Source organism: Triticum aestivum, chromosome 5A, assembly GCF_018294505.1.
Source record: "Triticum aestivum cultivar Chinese Spring chromosome 5A, IWGSC CS RefSeq v2.1, whole genome shotgun sequence".
In the NCBI taxonomy this organism is placed as follows: domain Eukaryota; kingdom Viridiplantae; phylum Streptophyta; class Magnoliopsida; order Poales; family Poaceae; genus Triticum; species Triticum aestivum.
In genome coordinates, this window is record NC_057806.1 from 449359756 (window position 1) to 449384782 (window position 25027).

Sequence of the window (25027 nt, forward strand, 5' to 3'; positions counted from 1 at the left end):
TAGTAGTGGCCAACACTCTAGCCAGATTGATTTCATCCTCTCGAGAAGAGAAGATAGGCGTGCGTGCCTAGACTGTAAGGTGATACCTGGGGAGAGTGTTGTACCCCAGCATAAGCTGGTGGTTGCTGACTTCCGCTTTCGGATTCGTGTCCAGCGGGATAAGCGTGCCAAGGTCGCTAGAACGAAGTGGTGGAAGCTCAAGGGGGAGGTAGCTCAGGTGTTCAAGGAGAGGGTATTTAAGGAGGGCCCTTGGGAGGAAGGAGGGGATGCGGACAATGTGTGGATGAAGATGGCGACTTGCATTCGTAAGGTGGCCTCGGAGGAGTTTGGAGTGTCCAGGGGAAGGAGAAGCGAAGATAAGGATACCTGGTGGTGGAATGATGATGTCCAGAAGGCGCTTAAAGAGAAGAAAGATTGCTTCAGACGCCTATACCTGGATAGGAGTGCAGACAACATAGAGAAGTACAAGATGGCGAAGAAGGCCGCAAAGCGAGCTGTTGGTGAAGCAAGGGGTCGGGCATATGAGGACCTCTACCAACGGTTAGGCACGAAGGAAGGTGAAAGGGACATCTATAAGATGGCTAAGATCCGGGAGAGGAAGACGAGGGATATTGGCCAAGTCAAATGCATCAAGGACGGAGCAGGCCAACTCTTGGTGAAGGACGAAGAGATTAAGCATAGATGGCGGGAGTACTTCGACAAGCTGTTCAATGGGGAGAATGAGAGTTCTACCATTGAACTGAATGACTCCTTTGATGAGACCAGCATGCGTTTTGTGCGGCGCATCCAGGAGTCTGAGGTGAAGGAGGCTTTAAAAAGGATGAAAGGAGGCAAGGCGATGGGCCCTGATTGTATCCCCATTGAGGTGTGGAAAGGTCTCGGGGACATAGCGATAGTATGGCTAACCAAGCTTTTCAACCTCATTTTTCGGGCAAACAAGATGCCAGAAGAATGGAGACGGAGTATATTAGTACCAATCTTCAAGAACAAGGGGATGTTCAGAGTTGTACTAATTACCGTGGAATTAAGCTGATGAGCCATACAATGAAGCTATGGGAGAGAGTCATTGAGCACCGCTTAAGAAGAATGACAAGCGTGACCAAAAATCAGTTTGGTTTCATGCCTGGGAGGTCGACCATGGAAGCCATTTTCTTGGTACGACAACTTATGGAGAGATATAGGGAGCATAAGAAGGACTTGCATATGGTGTTCATTGACTTGGAGAAGGCCTATGATAAGATACCGCGGAATGTCATGTGGTGGGCCTTGGAGAAACACAAAGTCCCAGCAAAGTACATTACCCTCATCAAGGACATGTACAATAATGTTGTGACAAGTGTTCGAACAAGTGATGTCGACACCGATGACTTCCCGATTAAGATAGGACTGCATCAGGGGTCAGCTTTGAGCCCTTATCTTTTTGCATTGGTGATGGATGAGGTCACAAGGGGTATACAAGGAGATATCCCATGGTGTATGCTCTTTGCGGATGATGTGGTGCTAGTTGACGATAGTCGGACGGGGGTAAATAGGAAGTTAGAGTTATGGAGACAAACCTTGGAATCGAAAGGGTTTAGGCTTAGTAGAACTAAAACCGAGTACATGATGTGCGGTTTCAGTACTACTAGCTGTGAGGAGGAGGAGGTTAGCCTTGATGGCCAGGTGGTACCTCGGAAGGACACCTTTCGGTATTTGGGGTCAATGTTGCAGGAGGATGGGGGTATTGATGAAGATGTGAACCATCGAATCAAAGCCGGATGGATGAAGTGGCGCCAAGCTTCTGGCATTCTCTGTGACAAGAGAGTGCCACAAAAGCTAAAAGGCAAGTTCTACAGGACGGCGGTTCGACCCGCAATGTTGTATGGCGCGGAGTGTTGGCCGACTAAAAGGCGACATGTTCAACAGTTAGGTGTGGCGGAGATGCGTATGTTGAGATGGATGTGTGGCCACACGAGGAAGGATCGAGTCCGGAATGATGATATACGAGATAGAGTTGGGGTAGTACCAATTGAGGATAAGCTTGTCCAACATCGTTTGAGATGGTTTGGGCATATTCAGCGCAGGCCTCCAGAAGCTCCAGTGCATAGCGGACGGCTAAAGCATGCGGAGAATGTCAAGAGAGGGCGGGGTCGACCGATTTTGACATGGGAGGAGTCCGTTAAGAGAGACCTTAAGGATTGGAGTATCGACAAAGAGCTAGCTATGGACAGGGGTGCGTGGAAGCTTGCTATCCATGTGCCAGAGCCATGAGTTGGTTGCGAGATCTTATGGGTTTCACCTCTAGCCTACCCCAACTTGCTTGGGACTAAAGGCTTTGTTGTTGTTGTTGTTGTTTGTTGTTGTTGTAATCTTCTGAAAAAAGAATCTATATTTGATCACGCTTCTGCTAAAAATGAGAATTGCTTTCATGAGCGCAAAAGTTTTTTTTCAACAAGATAAATCAACTATCACTGTAATCTATCCCAAAGGACTTGGCACAAACACTAATTAAAACACAAAACACATCTAACCAGAGGTAGATGAATTATTTATTGCAAAGTAGAACCTAAAAAGAAAAAATAAAAAATAAAATTGGGTTCCCTCCCAACAAGCGCTATTGTTTAACGCCCTTAACTAGGCATAAAACACGAATATATCTAAGTATTCTCATCTTTGGCATGCAATCCATAAGTGGCTCTCATAATAGATTCATAAGGCAATTGAACTTTCTTTCTTGGGAAGTATTCCATGCCTTTCCTTAATGGAAATTGAAATCTAATGTTTCCTTCTATCATATCAATAATTGCACCAATTGTTCTAAGGAAAGGTCTACGAGGAATAATAGGACATGTAGGATTCCAATCAATATCAAGAACAATGAAATCTACGGGCACATAATTCCTATTTGCAACAATAAGAACATCATTAATCCTTCCCATAGGTTTCTTCATAGTGGAATCCGCAAGATGCAAATTTAAGGAACAATCATCAAATTCACGGAAACCTAGCACATCACAAAGAGTTTTTGGAATCGTGGAAACACTAGCACCCAAATCAAACAAAGCATGGCACTCATAATCTTTAATCTTAATACTAATAGTAGGTTCCCACTCATCATAAAGTTTTGTAGGGATAGAAACTTCCAATTCAAGCTTTTCTTCAAAGGATTGCATCATAGCATCACCGATATGTTTAGTAAAAGCTTTGTTTTCATTATAAGTACGAGGAGAATTCAACATGGATTGTGATATGTCTCCAATGTATCTATAATTTTTGATTGCTCCATGCTATATTATCTACTGTTTTGGACTATATTGGGCTTTATTTTCCACTTTTATATTATTTTTGGGACTAACCTATTAACCGGAGGCCTAGCCCAGAATTGCTGCATTTTGCCTATTTCAGTGTTTCGAAGAAACGGAATATCAAACGGAGTCCAAATGGAATAAAATCTTCCGGAACGTGATTTTCTCACCGAACGTGATCCAGGAGACTTGGACCCTACTCCAAGGAGTCAAAGAGGAGGTGACGAGGGTGGGGGCCCCCCTCCCTAGGGTGCGCCCCTGCCTCGTGGGCCCCTCGGTGCTCCACCGACATACTCCTTCCTCCTATATATACCTACATACCCCCAAATGATCAGAAGAGGAGCCAAAAACCTAATTCCACTGCAGCAACTTTCTATATCCACGAGATCCCATCTTGGGGCCTGTTCCGGAGCTCCGCCGGAAGAGGGCCGTCATCACGGAGGGCTTCTACATCATCCTAGCCCCTAAGATGAAGTGTGAGTAGTTTACCTCAGACCTTCGGGTCCATAGTTAGTAGCTAGATGGCTTCTTCTCTCTTTTTGGATCTCAATACAAAGTTCTTCCCCTCTCTTGTGGAGATCTATTCGATGTAATCTTCTTTTTGCGGTGTGTTCGTTGAGATCGATGAATTGTGGGTTTATGATCAAGTCTATCTATGAATAATATTTGAATCTTCTCTGAATTCTTTTATGTATGATTTGTTATATTTGCAAGTCTCTTCGAATTATCCGTTTGGTTTGGCCAACTAGATTGGTAGTTCTTGCCATGGGAGAAGTGCTTAGCTTTGGGTTCGATCTTGCGGTGTCCTTTCCCAGTGACAGAAGGGGCAACAAGGCACGTATTGCATCATTGCCATCGAGGATAACAAGATGGAGTTTATTTCATATTGCATGAATTTATCTCTCTACATCATGTCATCTTGCTTAAGGCATTACTCTGTTTTTAACTTAATACTCTAGATGCATGCTGGATAGCGGTCGATGAGTGGAGTAATAGTAGTAGATGCAGAATCGTTTCGGTCTACTTGCCACGGATGTGATGCCTATATACATGATCATGCCTAGATATTCTCATAACTATGCTCAATTCTGTCAATTGCTCAATAGTAATTTGTTCATCCACCGTAGAATACTTATGCTCTTGAGAGAAGCCACTAGTGAAACCTATGGCCCCCGGGTCTATTCTCACCATATCAATCTCCATCACTTTAATCTTGCCTTGATTTTTTACTTTGCATTTACTTTTCACTTTGCATCTTAATACCAAAAATACCAAAAATATTATATCTATCAGACTCACTCTCGTAAGTGACCGTGAACGGATTGACAACCCCTAATCGCGTTGGTTGCGAGTAGCTATCGCTTTGTGCAGGTACAAGGGACTTGAGCGTGGCCTCCTACTGGATTGATACCTTGCTTCTCAAAAACTGAGGGAAATACTTACGCTACTCTGCTACAGCATCCCTTCCTCTTCGAGGAAAACCAACACAAGTTCAAGACGTAGAAAGAAGGATTTCTGGCGCCGTTGCCGGGGAGGTTCGGGCAAGTCAAGATTTGACTCCCGACAACGAGCCATTTCTGGCGCTGTTGCCGGGGAGTCTATGCAAAAAGTCAACATACCAAGTACCCATCACAATCCCTATCTCTTGCATTACATTATTTGCCATTTGCCTCTCGTTTTCCTCTCCCCCACTTCACCCTTGCCGTTTTATTCGCCCTCTCTCTCTCTCCCTATCCTCCCTCTCTATTCGCCTCTTTTGCCCGTTTCTTGTTTGCTCGTATGGTTGGAATAGTCATTTATTTATTACTAAACAGAGAACCTAAGATTTATGGATCCTCATCCGCTTGCTAATCTTTTTTAGAGATCCAGTTATGTTGAACCAATTGCTAGTGAGTTTTGTGCACTAGATTATCTTTATGAAGTTTTGCTTGAAATTCGTGAATCTGAAAATTGCGATGAAGTATGTTATGAAGTGATTCACGATAGATCTTTGAATAAAAAGCATGATTGCAATGATGTTATTATAAATTCTATTAATGAAAATTGAGCTAATAATATGCAAAACCCTAAGCTTGGGGATGCTAGTTTTGTTATGTCCTCTACTTGTTGCAATGATCATGATTGGGGTGATTCTTCTTTTGATCTTGAAAATTTATTTAAACCACATGATGAATATGAGATCGATTATAATGTTTGAAATAATATTGAAAGTGGGTTTGGAAGAATGTCAACTTTAGATCCCACATATTTAGAGAATGTTCAATCTTATGAAGTTTTTGATAAAAGTGCGTTTGGGAAGGTCATGACTTTAGTTAATGTTAATCCCACTATTTTGGAAAAGTGCCAAGTTTGCATGCATGTGGATAATGTTGAGAGTATTTTATGTGATAGCTATATTGTTGAATTTTCTTATGATCCTACATGTAATTACTATGAGAGAGGAAAATATGGTTGTAGAAATTTTCATGTTACTAAATTACCTCTTGTTATGTTGAGATTGTTATTGTTTCCTTCCTCTTCCTTGCATATGCTAGTTTTTGCTTGCCTTGATAATTTGTTTGCCTATAAGATGACTATGCATAGGAAGTATGTTAGACTTAGATGTGTTTGTCACATGCTTTATGATGCTCCTTTTGTGCTTCAATTCTTGTCTTTCATGTGAGCATCATTAAAATTATCAATGCCTAGCTATAAGGCTTTAAAGAAAAGCGCTTGTTGGGAGACAACCCAATATTTTTCCTTGCTGTTATTTAATAAATAAATTATTTAGCCTCTGTTTTGGTTGTGTTTTTTGTGTTTAATTAGTGTTTGTGCCAAGTAGAACCGTTGGGAAGACTTGGGGAAAATCTTGTTGAACTTGCTGTAAAAAACAGAAACTTTAGCACTCACGAGAACTGCTGTCATTTTTATTTTAATAGTGATATTTAGTTAATTATTTTTGCAGATGATTAATAGATAAATTCCCCACGTCCAGCAATTTATTTTAGAATTTTTGGGGTTCCAGATCTTGCGCTAGCTACAGATTACTACAGACTGTTCTGTTTTTGAGAGATTCTGTTTTTCGTGTGTTGTTTGCTTATTTTGATGAATCTATGGTTAGTAAAATAGTTTATAATCCATATAGAAGTTGGAATACAGTAGGTTTAACACCAATATAAATAAAGAATGAGTTCATTACAGTACCTTGAAGTGGTCTTTTGTTTTCTTTCGCTAACGGAGCTCACGAGTTTTCTATTTTGAGTTTTGTGTTGTGAAGTTTCCAAGTTTTGGGTGAATTCTTTTGATGGATCATGGAACAAGGAGTGGTAAGAGCCTAAGCTTGGGGATTCCCATGGAACCCCTAAGATAATCCAAGGACACCAAAAAGTCAAAGCTTGGGGATGCCCCGGAAGGCATCCCCTCTTTCGTCCACTTCCATCGGTAATTTACTTGGAGCTATATTTTTATTCACGAACATGATATGTGTTTTGCTTGGAGTATCTGGTATTATTTGTGTCTTTGTGTCTTAGTATGCCACAATCATCCTTGCTGTACACACCTTTTGAGAGCCATACATGAATTAAAATTTGATAGAATACTCTATGTGCTTCACTTTTATCTTTTGAGCTATGTAGTTTTGCTCTATGTGCTTCACTTATATCTTTTGAGCTATGTAGTTTTGCTCTATGTGCTTCACTTATATCTTTTGAGCGTTATAATTTTGCTCTATGTGCTTCACTTAGATATTTTAGAGCACGGTGGTGGATTTGTTTTAAAGAAACTATTGATCTCTCATGCTTCACTTAAATTATTTTGAGAGTCTCTTAATAGCATGGTAATTTGCTTAATAATAATATGCTTGGTATTCAAGATTTGTGAAACTTTCTTTTGAGTGTGTTGAATACTAAGAAAAGATTGAAGCATGACAATTGTTTTGAGATATGGAGGTGATAATATTAAAGTCATGCTAGTTGAGTAGTTGTGAATTTAAAGAATACTTGTGTTAAAGTTTGTGATTCCCGTAGCATGCACGTATGGTGGACCGTTATGTGATGAAGTCGGAGCATTATTTATTTATTGATTGTCTTCCTTATGAGTGGTGGTCGGGGATGAGCGATGGTCTTTTCCTACCAATCTATCCCCCTAGGAGCATGCGCGTAATACTTTGCTTTGATAACTTCTAGATTTTTGCAATAAGTATATGAGTTCTTTATGACTAATGTTGAGTCCATGGATCATACGCACTCTCACCCTTCCACCGTTGCTAGCCTCTCTAATACCGCGCACCTTTCGCCGGTATCATACACCTACCATATACCTTCCTCAAAACAGCCACCATACCTACCTATTATGGCATTTCCATAGCCATTCCGAGATATATTGCCATGCAACTTTCCACCATCTAGTTCATCATGACACATTCATCATTGTCATATTGCTTAGCATGATCATGTAGTTGACATAGTATTTGTGGCAAAGCCACCGTTCATAATTTCTTCATACTTGTCACTCTTGATTCATTGCATATCCCGGTACACCGCCGGAGGCACCCATATAGAGTCATACTTTGTTTTAGAATCGAGTTGTAAATAAATAAAAGTGTGACGATCATCTTTTAATAGAGCATTGTCCCAAAAAAAGAGAAAGGCCATAGAAAAAAAAGAAGGCCCAAAAAAGAAGAGAAAATAAATAAAAAGGGGCAATGCTACTATCCTTTTACCACACTTGTGCTTCAAAGTAGCACCATGATCTTCATAGTAGCGAGTCTCTCATGTTATCACTTTCATATACTAGTGGGAATTTTACATTATAGAACTTGGCTTGTATGTTCCAATGATGGGCTTCCTCAAATTGCCCTAGGTCTTCATGAGCAAGCAAGTTGGAAGCACACCCACTAGTTTCTTTTGTTGAGCTTTCATACATTTATAGCTCTAGTGCATCCGTTGCATGGCAATCCCTACTCACTCACATTGATATCTATTGATGGGCATCTCCATAGCCTGTTGATACGCCTAGTTGATGTGAGACTATATTCCCCTCCTTTTTGTCTTCTCCACAACCACCATTCTATTCCACCTATAGTGTTATATCCATGGCTCACGCTCATGTATTGCGTGAAGATTAAAAAAGTTTTGAAAAAGTTAGAGTATGAAACAATTGCTTGGCTTGTCATCGGGTTTGTGCATGATTTAAATACTTTGTGTGGTGAAGATAGAGCATAGCCAGACTATATGATTTTGTAGGGATAACTTTCTTTGGCCATGTTATTTTGAGAAGACATAATTGCTTTGTTAGTATGCTTGAAGTATTCTTATTTTTATGTCAATATGAACTTTTGTCTTGAATCTTTCGAATCTGAATATTCATATCACAATTAAGAAGATTTGCATTGAAATTATGCCAAGTAGCACTCCGCATAAAAAATTCTCTTTTAATCTTTTACCTACTCGAGGACGAGCAGGAATTAAGCTTGGGGATGCCTGATACGTCTCCAACGTATCTATAATTTTTGAGTGCTCCATGCTATATTATCTACTGTTTTGGACTATATTGGGCTTTATTTTCCACTTTTATATTATTTTTGGGACTAACCTATTAACCGGAGGCCCAACCCAGAATTGCTGTTTTTTTGCCTATTTCAGTGTTTCAAAGAAACGGAGTCCAACGGAATAAAATCTTTGGGAACGTGATTTTCTCACCGAACGTGATCCAGGAGACTTGGACCCTACTCCAAGGAGTCAAAGAGGAGGTCATGAGGGTGGGGGGCGCGCCCCCCTAGGGCACGCCCCCTGCCTCGTGGGCCCCTCGGTGCTCCACCAACGTACTCCTTCCTCCTATATATACCTACATACCCCCAAACGATCAGAAGAGGAGCCAAAAACCTAATTCCACCGCCGCAACTTTCTGTATCCACAAGATCCCATCTTGGGGCCTGTTCCGGAGCTCCGCCGGAAGAGGGCCGTCATCACGGAGGGCTTCTACATCATCCTAGCCCCTCCGATGAAGTGTGAGTAGTTTACCTCAGACCTTCGGGTCCATAGTTAGTAGCTAGATGGCTTCTTCTCTCTTTTTGGATCTCAATACAAAGTTCTCCCCCTCTCTTGTGGAGATCTATTCAATGTAATCTTCTTTTTGCGGTGTGTTTGTTGAGATCGATGAATTGTGGGTTTATGATCAAGTCTATCTGTGAATAATATTTGAATCTTCTCTGAATTCTTTTATGTATGATTGGTTATCTTTGCAAGTCTCTTCGAATTATCCATTTGGTTTGGCCAACTAGATTGGTAGTTCTTGCCGTGGGAGAAGTGCTTAGCTTTGGGATCGATCTTGTGGTGTCCTTTCCCAGTGACAGAAGGGGCAGCAAGGCACGTATTGCATCATTGCCATCGAGGATAACAAGATGTAGTTTATTTCATATTGCATGAATTTATCTCTCTACATCATGTCATCTTGCTTAAGGCATTACTCTATTTTTAACTTAATACTCTAGATGCATGCTGGATAGCGGTCGATGAGTGGAGTAATAGTAGTAGATGCAGAATCGTTTCGGTCTACTTGTCACAGACGTGATGCCTATATACATGATCATGCCTAGATATTCTCATAACTATGCTCAATTCTGTCAATTGCTCAACAGTAATTTGTTCACCCACCGTAGAATACTTATGCTCTTGAGAGAAGCCACTAGTGAAACCTATGGCCCCCGGGTCTATTCTCATCATATCAATCTCCATCACTTTAATCTTGCCTTGCTTTTTTACTTTGCATTTACTTTTCACTTTGCACCTTCATACCAAAAATACAAAAAATATTATATCTATCAGATCTCACTCTCGTAAGTGACCGTGAAGGGATTGGCAACCCCTAATCGCGTTGGTTGTGAGTAGCTATCGCTTTGTGCAGGTACGAGGGACTTGAGCGTGGCCTCCTACTAGATTGATACCTTGGTTCTCAAAAACTGAGGGAAATACTTACGCTACTCTGCTGCATCATCCCTTCCTCTTCGGGGAAAACCAACGCAAGCTCAAGACGTAGAAGATTGCAACAAGGAAATACAATCTATTAAAGAACAATTATCATAATTAAATTCCTCGAAATCCAAAAGAGTGGGTTCATCACTACCCAGTCTTGACCTCTCCAATACCACTTTTACCATTTTTTGCATCAAGATCTAAAAACTCTGAATCATTGGGATGCCTTCTAATTAAAGTTGACTAATCGCCAGTCGCATATTTATCAAGATTTATATTGGAAAGCAAAGAATCAATAGGAGTCACATCAATCACTTTAAGATATTCATCATTATTTTCATGAAAACTAGAAGAACACGCCTTTATAAGCCAATCCTTTTTTGCACGCATCTTAGCAGTTCTTTCCTTACACTCATCAATGGAAATTCTCATAGCTTTGAGAGACTCATTGATATCATGCTTGGGTGGAATAGATCCAAGTTTCAAAGAATCAACATCAAGAGAAATTCTATCCACGTTCCTGTTGGGCAACATAGTAATTCAAAAAAAATTCCTACGATCACGCAAGATCTAACTAGGAGATGCATAGCAACAAGAGGGGAGAGTGTGTCCACGTACCCTCGTAGACCGAAAGCGGAAGCGTTTAGTAACGCTGTTGATGTAGTCGAACATCTTCATGACCCAACCGATCCAAGTATCGAACGTACGGCACCTCCATGTTAAGCACACGTTCAGCACGATGACGTCCCTCGAGCTGTTGATCCAGTTGAGGGACGGGGAAGAGTTCCGCCAGCACGACGGTGTGGTGATGGTGATGATGAAGTTACCGGCGTAGGGCTTCACCTAAGCACTACGACAATATGACCAAGGTGTTAAACTATGGAGGGGAGCACCGCACACAGCTAAGAGATTTTTTGTTGTGTCTTTGGGGTGCCCTCCACCCTGGTATATAAAGGGGGGAGGAGGAGGTAGCTGGCCCAAGGTGGGCGCGCCAAGGAGGGAGTCCTACTTGGACTCCTAGTCCAAGTAGGATTCGGCCCCCCTCATTCCAACTAACAAAAAGGGGAAAGGGGAAAGGGGGGAGAAGGAGAAGGAAAGGGGGGGCATGCCCCCAACCCTAGTCCAATTCGGTTTGGGCTTGGGGGCATGCCCCACCTCTTGTGGCAGCCTCCCTCTCTCCGCTATGGCCCAATAGGCCCATTAACTTTCCCGGGGGGTCCAGGTAACCTCCCAGTACTCTGAAAAATCCCTGATCTTGTTCGGAACCATTCCGCTGTCTGTATATAACCTTCCAATATATCAATCTTTGCCTCTCGATCATTTGAGACTCCTCGTCATGTTCGTGATCTCATCTGGGACTTCGAACAAACTTCGGTCCCCAAAACACATAAATCATAATACAAATCGTCATCGAAAGTTAAGAGCGCGGACCCTACGGGTTCGAGAACTATGTAGACATGTCCGAGACACATCTCTGGTCAATAACCAGTAGTGGAACCTGGATGCTCATATTGGCTCCTACATATTCTACGAAGATCTTTATCGGTCAAACCACATAACACCATACGTCATTCCCTTTGTCACCGGTATGTTACTTGCCTGAGATTCCATCGGCAGTATCATCATACCTAGTTCAATCTCTTACTGACAAATCTCTTTACTCATTCCGTAATGCATCATCCTGTAACTAACTCATTAGTCACATTACTTGCAAGGCTTATAGTGATGTGCATTACCGAGAGGGCCCAGAGATACCTCTCCGATACCCGAAGTGACAAATCCTAATCTTGACCTATGCCCACTTAACAAACACCATCGGAGACACCTATAGAGCATCTTTATAATAACACAGTTACCTTGTGACGTTTGATAGCACACAAAGTGTTCCTCCGGTATTCGGGAGTTGCATAATCTCATAGTCACAGGAATATGTATAAGTCATGAAGAAATCAATAGCAATAAAACTAAACGATCATAATGCTAAGCTAATGGATGGGTCTTGTCCATCACATCGTTCTCCAAATGATGTGATCCCGTTCATCAAATGACAACACATGTCTATGGTCAGGAAACTTAGCCATCTTTGATTAACGAGCTAGTCAAGTAGAGACATACTACGGACACTCTGTTTATCTATGTATTCACACATGTACTAAATTTCCGGTTAATACAATTCTAGCATGAATAATAAACATTTATCATGATATAAGGAAATATAAATAACAACTTTATTATTGCCTCTAGGGCATATTTCCTTCAGTCTCCCACTTGCACTAGAGTCAATAATCTAGATTACATAGTAATGATTCTAACACCCATGGAGTCTTGGTGTTGATCATGTTTTGCTCGTGAGAGAGGCTTAGTCAATGGGTCTGCAACATAGATCCCGCCACAACGCTCTGCTTGGAACTGCACCAACTGACAGCTCCACCATTCAATATAAATATGTATCTGGTTTGTGACTTAGAGTCACCCGGATCAGTGTCGAAGCTTGCATCGATGTAACCATTTACGACAAGCTCTTTGTCACCTCCATAAACGAGAAACATATCCTTAGACTTTTCAGGTATTTCAGGATGTTCCTGACCGCTGTCCAGTGATCCACTCCTGGATTACTTTGGTACCTCCCTGCTAAAGTTATCGCAAGGCACACATTAGGTCTGGTACAGAACATTGCATACGTGATAGAACCTATAGCTGAGGCATAGGAAATGACTTTCATTTTCTCTCTACCTTTTGAACTGGTCGGGCATTGAGTCTGACTCAACTTCACACCTTGTAACACAGGTAAGAATCCTTTCTTTAACTGATCCATTTTGAACTTCTTCAAAACTTTATCAAGGTATTTGCTTTGTGAAAGTCCAATTAAGCGTCTTGATCTATCCCTATAGATCTTGATACCCATTATATAAGCAGGTTCACCAAGGTCTTTCATTCAAAAATTCTTATTCAAGTGTCCTTTTATGCTATCCAGAAATTCTGTATTATTTCCAATCAAAAATTTGTCATCCACATATAATATTAGAAATGCTAGAGAGCTCCCCCTCACGTTCTTGTAAATGCAGGCTTCTCCAAAAGTCTGTATAAAACCATATGCTTTGATCACACTATCAAAGCGTATATTCCAACTCCGAGAGGCTTGCTCCAGTCCATAAATGGATCACTGGAGATTGCATACTTTGTTAGCACCTTTTGGATCGACAAAACCTTTTGGTTGCATCATATACAACTCTTCTTTAAGATATCCATTGAGGAATGAAGTTTTGACATCCATTTTCCCAATTTCATAACACAAAATGCGGCAATTTCTAACATGATTCAGACAGACTTAAGCATCACTACAGGTGAGAAGGTCTCATCGTAGTCAACTCCTTGAACTTGTCGAAAACCTTTCACGACAAGTCGAGCTTTGTAGCCAGTAACATTACCGTCAGCATCAGTCTTCTTCTTGAAGATCCATTTATTCTCTACTGGTTGCCGATCATCGGGCAAGTCAACCAAAGTCCACACTTTGTTCTCATACATGGATCCCATCTCAGATTTCATGGCCTCAAGCCATTTCGCGGAATCTGGGCTCATCATCGCTCCCTCATAGTTTGCATGTTCATCATGGTCAAGTAACATGACCTCCAGAACAGGATTACCGTACCACTCTAGTGCGGATCGTACTCTCATTGACCTACAAGGTTCAGTAGTAACTTGATCCAAAGTTTCATGATCATCATCATTAGCTTCCTCACTGATTGGTGTAGGAATCACTGGAACTGATTTCTGTGATGAACTACTTTCCAATTTGGGACAAGGTACAAGTACCTCATCAAGTTCTACTTTCCTCCCGCTCACTTCGCTCGAGAGAAACTCCTCTAGAAAGGATCCATTTTTAGCAACGAATATATTGCCTTCGGATCTGTGATAGAAGGTGTACCCAACAGTCTTCTTTGGGTATCCTATGAAGACACATTTCTCTGATTTGGGTTCGTGCTTATCAGGTTGAAGCTTTTTCACATAAGCATCATAGCCCCAAACTATAAGAAACGATAGCTTAGGTTTCTTCCTAAACCACAATTCATATGGTGTCGTCTCAACAGATTTAGACGGTGCCCTATTTAACATGAATGCAACCGTCTCTAAAGCATAACCCCAAAATAATAGCGGTAAATCGGTAAGAGACATCATAGATCGCACCATATCTAATAAAGTACGGTTACGACATTCGGACACACCATTACGCTGTGGTGTTCTAGGTGGCGTGAGTTGCGAAACTATTCCACATTGTTTCAAATGAAGACCAAACTCATAACTCAAATATTCACCTGCATGATCAGATCATAGAAACTTTATTTTCTTGTTACGACGATTTTCTACTTCACTCTGAAATTCTTTGAACTTTTCAAATGTTTCAGACTTATGTTTCATTAAGTAGATATACCCATATCTGCTCAAATCATTTGTGAAGGTTAGAAAATAACGATACTTGCCACGAGCCCAACACTCATCGGACCGCATACATCAGTATGTATTATTTCCAATAAGTCAGTTGCTCGCTCCATTGTTCTGGAGAATGGAGTCTTAGTCATCTTGCCCATGAGGCATGGTTCGCAGGCATCAAGTGATTCCAAAAGCACATCAGCATGGAGTTTCTTCATGCGCTTTACACCAATATGACCTAAACGGCAGTGCCAAAAATAAGTTGACTATCATTATTAACTTTGCATCTTTTGGTTTCAATATTATGAATATGCGTATCACTACAATCGAGATTCAATAAAAATAGAGCACTCATCAAGGGTGCATGACCATAAAAGATATTACTCATATAAATAGAACAACCATTATTCTATGATTTAAATGAATATCTGTCTCGCATTAAACAAGATCCAGATATAATGTTCATGCTCAACGCTGGCACCAAATAACAATTATTTAGGTCTAAAACTAATCCCGACGGCAGGTCTAGAGGTATCATGCTGACGGCGATCACATCGACATTGGAGCCATTTCCCACGCGCATCGTCACCTCGTCCTTAGCCAATCTTTGTTTAATCCGTAGCCCCTATTTCGAGTTGCAAATATGAGCAACGAAACCAGTACCAAATACCCAGGCTCTACTACGAGCACTAGTATGGTACACATCAATAACATGTATATCAAATATACCTTTCACTTTGCCATCCTTCTTATCGCCAAATAGTTGGGGCAGTTCCGCTTCCAGTGACCAGTCCCTCTACAGTAGAAGCACTCAGTCTCAGGCTTACGTCCAGATATGGGTTTCTTCCGTTGATCAGCAACTGGCTTGATGTTCTTCTTGAAGTTCCCCTTCTTCCCTTTACCCTTTTTCTTGAAACTAGTGGTCTCGTTAACCATCAACACTTGATGCTCCTTCTTGATTTCTACCTTTGCAGCCTTTAGCATCGCGAAGAGCTCGGCAATTGTCTTTTCCATTTCTTGCATATTATAGTTCATCACAAAGACTTTATAGCTTGGTGGCAGTGATTGAAGAACTCTGTAAATGACACTATCATCAGGAAGATTAACTCCCAGCTGAGTCAAATGGTTGTGGTACCTAGACATTCTAAGTATGTGTCCACTGACAGAACTATTCTCCTCCATTTTGCAGCTATAGAACTTGGTGGAGACTTCATATCTCTCAACTCGGGCAGTTGCTCGAAATATTAACTTCAACTCCTGGAACATCTCATATGCTCCATGACGTTCAAAACGTCTTTGAAGTCTCGATTCTAAGCCGTAAAGCATGGCACACTAAACTATCGAGTAGTCATCAGCTTTGCTCTGCGAGACGTTCATAACATCCGGAGTTGCTCCTGTAGCGGGTCTTGCACCTAGCGGTGCTTCCAGGACGTAATTCTTCTTTGCAGAAATGAGGATAATCCTCAAGTTACGGACCCAGACCGTGTAGTTGCTACCATCATCTTTCAACTTATCTTTCTCTAGGAATGCATTAAAATTCAAGGGAATGGTCGCACGGGCCATTGATCTACAACAACATAGATATGCAAAAACTATGAGGTAGTAAGTTCATGATAAATTAAAGTTTAATTAATCATATTACTTAAGAACTCCCACTTAGATAGACATCCCTCTAGTCATCTAAATGATCACGTGATCCATATCAACTAAACCATGTCCGATCATCACGTGAGATGGAGTAGTTCTCAATGGTGAACATCACTATGTTGATCATATCTACTATACGATTGATGTTCGACCATTCGGTCTCAGTGTTCCGAGACCATATCTGCATATGCTAGGCTCGTCAAGTTTAACCCGAGTATTCTGCACTTGCAAAACTGGCTTGCACCCGTTGTATCTGAACGTAGAGCTTATCACACCCGATCATCACGTGGTGTGTCGGCACGACGAACTGTAGCAATGGTGCATACTCAGGGAGAACACTTGTACCATTAAATTTAGTGAGGGATCATCTTATAATGCTATCGCCGAACTAAGAAAAATATGATGCATAAAGGATAAACATCACATGCAATCAAAATATGTGACAGGATATGGCCATCATCATCTTGTGCCTTTGATCTCCATCTCCAAAGCACCGTCATGATCTCCATCGTCACCGGCTTGACACCTTGATCTCCATCGTAGCATCGTTGTCATCTCGCCAACTATCACTTCTACGACTATTGCTACCGCTTAGTGATAAAGTAAAGCAATTACATGACGATTGCATTTCATATAATAAGACGACAACCATAAGGCTCCTGCCAGTTGCCGATAACTTTTACAAAACATGATCATCTCATACAACAATTTATATCTCATCACATCTTGACCATATCACATCACAACATGCCCTGCAAAAACAAGTTAGACGTCCTCTACTTTGGTGTTGCATGTTTTACGTGGCTGCTACGGGCTTCTAGGAAGAACCGTTCTTACCTACACATCAAAACCACAACGGTTTTTCGTCAAGTGTGCTGTTTTAACCTTCAACAAGGACCGACCATAGTCAAACTTGATTCAACTAAAGCTGGAGAAACAGACACCCGCCAGCCACCTGTGTGCGAAGCACGTCGGTAGAACCAGTCTCATGAACGTGGTCATGCAATATCGGTCCGGGCTGCTTCATCCAACAATACTGCCGAATCAAAGTAAGACGTTGGTGGTAAGCAGTATGATTATTATCGCCCACAACTCTTTGTGTTCTACCCGTGCATATAACATCTACGCATAGACCTGGCTCGGATGCCACTGTTGGGGAACGTAGTAATTCAAAAATAATTCCTACGATCATGCACGATCTAACTAGGAGATGCATAGAAACAAGAGGGGAGAGTGTGTCTACGTACCCTCGTAGACCGAAAGCGAAAGCGTTTAGTAACGCGGTTGATGTAGTTGAACGTCTTCACGATCCAACCGATCCAAGTACTGAACGTACGGCACCTTCGTGTTCGGCACACGTTCAGCACGATGACATCCATCGAGCTCTTGATCCAATAGAGGGATGAGGGAGAGTTCCGTCAGCACGACGGTGTGGTGACGGCGATGATGAAGTTATCGGCGCAGGGCTTCGCCTAAGCACCACGACAATATGACCGAGGTGTTAAACTATGGAGGAGGCACCGCACACGACTAAGAGATTGTTTGTTGTGTCTTTGGGGTGCACCCCACCCCCATATATAAAGGGGGGGGGGGGAGGAGGTGGCCGGCCCAAGGGGGCGCACCATGGGGGGAGTTCTACTTGCACTCCTAGTCCAAGTAGGATTCGGCCCCCCTCCTTCCAACTAACGGAAAGGGGAAAGGGGAAAGGGGAAGAGGGAGAAGGAAAGGGGGGGGGGGGCGCCCCCCAACCCTAGTCCAATTCGGTTTGGTCTTGGGGGCGCCCCCACCTCTTGTGGCAGCCTCCCTCTCTCCACTATGGCCCAATAGGCCCATTAACTTTCCCGAGGGGTTCCGGTAACCTCCCGGTACTCCAAAAAATCCCTGATCCTCTTCAGAACCATTCCAGTGTCTGTATATAACCTTCCAATATATCAATGTTTACCTCTCGACCATTTCGAGACTCCTCATCATGTCCGTGATCTCATCCGGGACTCCGAACAAACTTCGGTCACCAAAACACATAACTCATAATACAAATCGTCATCGAACGTTAAGCATGTGGACCCTACGGGTTCGAGAACTATGTAGACATGACCGAGACACATCTCCGGTCAATAACCAATAGCGGAACCTGGATGCTCATATTGGCTCCTACATATTCTCTGAAGATCTTTATCAGTCAAACCGCATAACAACATACATCATCCCCTTCGTCATCGGTATGTTACTTTCTCAAGATTCGATTATCGGTATCATCATACCAAGTTCAATCTCGTTACTGGCAAGTCTCTTTACTCGTTCCGTAATGCATCATCCCATAACTAACTCATTAGTCACATTGCTTGCAAGGCTTATAGTGATGTGCATTACCGAGAGGGCCCAGAGATACTTCTCTGACAATCGGAGTGACAAATCCTAATCTCGATCTATGCCCACTCAACAAACACCATCGGATACACCTGTAGAGCTTCTTTATAATCACCCAGTTACGTTGTGACATTTGATAGCACACAAAGTGTTCCTCCGGTATTCGGGAGTTTCATAATCTCATAGTCAGAGGAATATGTATAAGTCATGAAGAAAGCAATAGCAAAAAAACTAAACGATCATAATGCTAAGCTAACGGATGGGTCTTGTCCATCACATCATTCTCTAAATGATGTGATCCCATTCATCAAATGACAACACATGTCTATGGTCAGGGAACTTAACCATCTTTGATTAATGAGCTAGTCAAGTAGAGGCATACTAGGGACACTCTGTTTGTCTATGTACTCACACATGTACTAAGTTTGCGGTTAATACAATTCGAGCATGAATAATAAACATTTATCATGATATAAGGAAATATAAATAACAACTTTATTATTGCCTCCAGGGCATATTGCCTTCAGTTCCTAGCCAAATCATCGATCTTAAGCAATTTTTCTTCAATCAAAGCATTGAAATTCTTTTGCGAACTCATAAATTCTTTAACACTTTTCTCAAATTTAGAGGGCATCTTATTATAATTTCCATAAGAGTTTTTGTAGGAATTACCATAATTATTAGAGGAATTACTAGGGAATGGCCTGTGATTAAAATTACCTCTATACGCATTATTACCAAAATTGTTCCTACCAACAAAATTCACATCCATATTTTCATTATTATTATCAATCAAAGTAGACAAAGGCATGTCATTAGGATCAATAGGACACTTAGCTCTCCCTCGACACTCAGCTGATCGAGAGTTTGTGGGACGTCACCGAACCGAACGTGTGCAGATCGCGGAGGTGCCGTACTTTCGGTACTAGGATTGGTCGGATCATGAAGACGCATGACTACATCAACCGCGTTTTCATAACGCTGCCACTTACGATCTATGAGGGTACGTGGACAAGACTCTTCCCTTCTCGTTGCTATACATCACCATGATAGATCTTGCGTGTGCATAGGAATTTTTTGAAATTACTGCGTTCCACAACAGTGGCATCCGAGCCAGGTTTATGCCTAAATGTTATATGCACGAGTAGAACAGAAAGAAGTTGTGGGCGTGGGTATATACATATTGCTTGCCGTCACTAGTTGATTGTTGATTCAACGGTATTGTTGGATGAAGCGACTCGGACCGATATTACGCGTATGCTTACGGGAGACTGGTTCTACCGACGTCCTTCGCACATAGGATGCTGGTGGGTGTCTGTTTCTCCAACTTTAGTTGAATCGGATTCAATGAACAGGGTTCTTTCTGAAGATCAAAAAGCAACCACTATACCGCGTTGTAGTTTTTGATGCGTAGGTAAGAACGGTTCTTGCTCAGCCCGTAGCGGCCACGTAAAACTTGCAACAACAAAGTAGAGGACGTCTAACTTGTTTTTGTAGGGCATGTTGTGATGTGATATGGTCATGACATGATGCCAAATTTTACTGTATGAGATGATTATGTTTTGTAACACAGTTATCGGCAACTGGTAGGAGCCATATGGTTGTCGCTTTATTGTATGAAATGCAATCGCCATGTAATTGCTTTACTTTATCACTAAGCGATAGCGATAGTCGTAGAAGCAATAGTTGGTGAGATGAGAACGATGCTTCAATGGAGATCAAGGTGTCAAGCCGGTGACGATGGTGATCATGACGGAGCTTTGGAGATGGAGATCAAAGGCACAAGATGATGATGGCCATATCATATCACTTATATTGATTGCATGTGATTTTTATCCTTTATGCATCCTATTTTGCTTAGTTCGGCGGTAGCATTATAAGATGATCTCTCACTAAATTTCAAGGTATAAGTGTTCTCCCTGAGTATGCACCGTTGCTACTGTTTGTCGTGCCGAGACACCACGTGATGATCGGGTGTGATAAGCTCTACGTTCACATACAATGGGTGGAAGCCAGTTTTGCACATGCAGAATACTCGGGTTAAAGTGACGAACCTAGCATATGCAGATATGGCCTCGGAGCACTGAGACCGAAAGATCGAGCGTGAATCATATAGTAGATATGATCAACATAGTGATGTTCACCATTGAAAACTACTCCATCTCACATGATGATCAGACATGGTTTAGTTGATATGGATCACGTGATCACTTAGATGATTAGAGACATGTCTATCTAAGTGGGAGTTCTTAAGTAATATGATTAATTGAACTTTAATTTATCATGAGCTTAGTCCTGATAGTATTTGCATATCTATGTTGTAGATCAATTGCTCGCGTATAGCTTCCCCGTTTTATTTATGATATGTTCCTAGAGAAAACTATGTTGAAAGATGATAGTAGCAATGATGCGGATTGGATCCGTGATCTGAGGATTATCCTCGTTGCTGCACAGAAGAATTATGTCCTTGATGCACCACTAGGTGACATAACTATTGCAGGAGCAAATGCGGATGTTATGAATGTTTGACAAAGCTCGGTATGATGACTACTTAATAGTTTAGTGCACCATGATTTACGGCTTAGAATCGGGACTTCAAAAATGTTTTTGAATGCCATAGAGCATATAAGATGTTCTAAGAGTTGAAATTGGTATTTCATACTCATGCCCGTGTCGAGAGGTAGGAGACCTCTGACAGTACTTTCCTACAAGATGGAGGAGAATAGCTCAACCGATGAGCATGTGCTCAGATTGTCTGGGTACTACAATTGCTCGAATCAAGTGGGGGTTAATCTTCCAGATAATATAGTAATTGACAAAGTTCTCTAGTCACTATCACCAAGTTACTTGAACTTAGTGATGAACAATAATATGCAAGGGATGACGAAAGTAATTCCCAAAGCACGTCGTGATGCTAAAATCGGCGAAGGTAGAAATCAAGAAATAGCATCAAGTGTTGATGGTTAACAAGACCACTAGTTTCAAGAAAAAGGCAATGGGAAAGAAAGAGGAACTTCAAATAAGAATATCAAGCAAGGTGCTGCTCCCATGAAGAAGCCCAAAGCTAGACCCAAGCCTGGAACTGGGTGCTTCTACTCCAAAGCAAATGGTCACTTGAAGTGGAATTGCCCTAGATACTTGGCGGATAAGAAGGATGTCAAAGTGAACAAAAGTATATTTGATATACATGTTATTGATGTATACTTTACTAGTGTTTATAGCAACCCCTCAGTATTTGATACTGGTTCATTTGCTAAGAGTAGTAACTCGAAACGGGAGTTGCAAAATAAACAGAGACTAGTTAAGGGCGAGGTGATGATGTAAGTTGGAAGTGATTGCAAGGTTGATAAGATCACCATCGCACACTCCCTTTACCTTCGGGATTAGTGTTGAACCTAAAGTAAATGTTATTTGGTGTTTGCATTGAGCATAATATGATTGGATCATGTTTATTGCAATACGGTTATTCATTTAAGACAAAGAATAATTGTTACTCTGTTTACATGAATAAAACCTTCTGAGGTCATACACCCAAGGTGAATGGTTTATTGAATCTCGATCGTAGTGATACACATATTCATAATATTGAAGCCAAAAGATGCAAAGTTAATAATGATAGTGCAACTTATATGTGGCACAGCCGTTTAGGTCATATTGGTGTAAAGCGCACGACGAAACTCCATGCTGATGGGCTTTTGGAATCACTTGATTATGAATCATTTGATGCTTGCGAACCATGCCTCGTGGGAAAGATGAATAAAACTCCATTCTCTGGAACAATGGAGCAAGCAACTGACTTATTGGAAATAATACATACTGATGTATGCAATCCGATGAGTGTTGAGACTCATGGCGGGTATCATTATTTTCTGACCTTCACAGATGATTTGAGCAGATATGGGTACATCTACTTGATGAAACATAAGTCTGAAACATTTGAAAAGTTCAAAGAATTTCAGAGTGAAGTGGGAAATCATCGTAACAAGAAAATAAAGTTTCTGCAATCTGATCGTGGAGGAGAATATTTGAGTTATGAGTTTGGTCTTAATTTGAAACAATGTGGAATAGTTTCACAACTCACTCCACCTGGAAGACCACATCGTAATGGTGTGTCTGAATGTCATAACCGTACTTTATTAGATATGGTGCGATCTATGATGTCTCTTACCGATTTATCACTATCATTTTGGGGTTATGCATTAGAGACAGTTGCATTCACATTAGATAAGGCACCATCTAAATCTGTTGAGACGACACCATATGAACTATGGTTTAGCAAGAAACCTAAGTTGTCCTTTCTTAAAGTTTGGGGCTATGATGCTTATGTGAAAAAGTTTCAACCTGATATGCTCGAACCCAAATCAGAGAAATGTGTCTTCATAGGATACCAAAAGGAAACTATTGGGTGCACCTTCTATCACAGATCCGAAGGCAAGATATTCGTTGCTAAGTATGGATCCTTTCTAGAGAAGAAGTTTCTCTCGAAAAAAGTGAGTGGGAGGAATGTAGAACTTGATGAGGTAATTGTACCTTCTCCCGAATTGGAAAGTAGTTCATCACAGAAGTTAGTTCTACTAATTCCTACAACAATTAGTGAGGAAGTTAATGATGATGATGATGAAACTTCAGATCAAGTTACTACCAAACCTCGTAGGTCAACCAGAATACGTTCCGCACCAGAGTGGTATGGTAATCCTGTTCTGGAGGTCATGTTACTTGACCATGACAAACCTACGAACTATGAGGAAGTGATGATGAGCCCAGATTCGGAATGGCTTGAAGCCATGAAATCTGAGGTGGGATACATGTATTAGAACAAAGATGGCCTTTGAATGACTTGCCCGATGATGAGTGAGCCATTAAGAATAAATGGATTTTCAAGAGGAAGACAGACGCTGATAGTAGTGTTACTATCTACAAAGCTCGAATTGTCGCAAAAGGTTTTCGACAAGTTCAAGATGTTGACTACGATGAGATTTTCTCACTCGTAGCGATGCTTAAGTCTGTCCGAATCATGTTAGCAATTGCCACATTTTATGAAATCTGGCAAATGGATGACAAAACTGCATTCCTTAATGGATTTCTTAAAGAAGATTTGCATATGATGCCACAAGAAGGTTTTGTCAATCCTAAAGGTGCTAGCAAAGTGTGCAAGCTCCAGCGATCCATCTATGGACTGGTGCAAGCATCTCGGAGTTGGAATATATGCTTTGATAAAGTGATCGAAGCATATGGTTTTATATAGACTTGTGGTGAAGCCTGTATTTACAAGAAAGTGAGTGGGAGCACTACGGCCTCTCTAATAAGTGTATGTGAATGACATATTGTTGATCGGAAATGATGTAGAATTTTCTGGAAAGCATAAAGGAGTGTTTGAAAGGAGTTTTTCAAAGAAATACCTCACTGAAGGTACTTACATATTAAGCATCAAGATCTATAGAGATAGATCAAGACGCTTGATATATTTTCAATGAATACATACCTTCACAAGATTTTGAAGTAATTCAAAATCGAACAGTCAAAGAAGGAGTTCTTGCTTGTGTTGCAAGGTGTGAAGTTGAGTAAAGACTCAAAACCCGACCACGGCAGAAAATAGAAAGAGAACGAAAAGTCATTCCCTATGCCTCAGCCATAGGTTTTATAAACTATGCTATGCTGTGTACCAGATCTATTGTGTACCCGACCAAGAGTTTGGCAAGAGGGTACAATAGTGATCCAGGAGTGGATCACTAGACATCGGTTAAAATTATCATTAGTGGAATAAGGATATATTTCTCGGTTATGGAGGTGACAAGAAATTTCGTCGTAAAGAGTTACGTCGATGCAATTTCTGACACGGATCTGGGTGACTCCGAGTCTCAATCTGGATACATATTGAAAGTGGGAGAAATTAGCTAGAGTAGCTCCGTGCAGAGCTTTGTAGACATAGAAAAATTTGCAAAATACATACGACTCCGAATGTGGCAGACCCATTGACTAAATTTCTCTCACAAGCAAAACATGATCACTCTTTGGGTGTTAATCACATAGCGATGTGAACTAGATTATTGACTCTAGTAAACGCTTTGGGTATTAGTCACATGGAGATGTGAACTAATCACATAAAGATGTGAACTATTGGTGTTAAATCATAGGACAATGTGAACTAGATTATTGACTCTAGTGCAAGTGGGAGACTGGAGGAAATATGCCCTAGAGGCAATAATAAAGTTGTAATTTATATTTCTTTATATCATGATAAATGTTTATTACTCATGCTAGAATTGTACTAACCGGAAACTTGATACATGTGTGAATACATATACAATCAGAGTGTCACTAGTATGCCTCTGCTTGACTGGCTCGTTAATC